Below are 1222 nucleotides of genomic sequence, written 5' to 3' on the forward strand. Positions count from 1 at the left end.
TGGCCCCAAAGAAGTGTCAGTATCAGCTTGGAGCCAGATGCCTGGGTCTGAAAGCTAGTCATTTATTGGCTGTGTGACCTTGGATACGTTACTTAACCTCTCTGTGCAGCTAACATTTATTGAACAGGACTAAGTGCCTTGTATGCATTATCTTGGTCCATCTTCCAATACCTCCTATGAAGCAGGGTTATTCCCATCTTGTAAGATAAGAAAACAGAGAATAAGGTTAAATAACCTGCCCAAAGTCACATAGAAAGTAAACGGCAAAGCCAGAATCAAATGAGGAGCCCCTGTCTTAGGACCAGAGCTGCCGGGGAAAGAGGGAGGGAGGGCCAGAGACCATGGGTTTCCCTAACATTTGTTCTCCTTTCTTCTTTAGGATAGGACCTCTCAGTTTTAGTTGGGTATTTGGCCACCTGGAGCAGAGGACGTTTCTCAGCCTCCCTTTCTGCCAGAGGTAACCAGGATGAACTGCTGGCAGGCGGGTGGTATATAAGCAGAAGCAATGCATTGAAACTTCTCAGAAATATCAGTTTTGGGGTATATGTTTCATGCACATTTGAAAAGAATGTGAATCCTGTCATTGTAGGGCGCAGAATTCTCTATGTGTCAATTAGGTCAGATTTGTTAATTGCACTTTTCATGTTTTCTATATCCTTACTGATTTTGTGTCTGCTTGTTCTACTGGCTATTGAGAAAGGTATATTACAGATGCACACTACGACCATGAATTTGTCTCTCTCTCCTTTAATTCTGTTAATTTTTACTCATACATTTTTTAGCTATTTTATGGGGTGCATACAGATTTGGAGTTGTGATATCATTCAGGCAGATCGATCCTTTTATTATGAATACAGTCGTTCCCCCATTATCTGAGGGGTGATACGTCCCAAGACCTCCAGAGGATGCCTGAAACCACAGGTGGTACCAAACCCTAACTACACTGTTTTTCCATCTGATAACTGAGACGGCTACTAAGTGACCAGCGAGCGGGTAGCATAGACCATGAGGATACGCTGGACACAGGGAGGATTCATGTCCCAGGCGGGATGGAGTGAAATTTCACGATACTACTTCAAATAGAATGTGATTTAAGGGGCCGGCCCGGTGGCGCACTGCTACAGTGCACCGCTTGAGAGCGCGGCGGCGCTTCTCCCGCCGAGGGTTCGGATCCCACATACAGACCGGTTCCCGCTCACTGGCTGAGCGAGGGGCGGGAGCA

This window comes from Galeopterus variegatus, unplaced genomic scaffold (assembly GCF_000696425.1).
Source record: "Galeopterus variegatus unplaced genomic scaffold, G_variegatus-3.0.2 Scaffold869, whole genome shotgun sequence".
Taxonomy (NCBI): domain Eukaryota; kingdom Metazoa; phylum Chordata; class Mammalia; order Dermoptera; family Cynocephalidae; genus Galeopterus; species Galeopterus variegatus.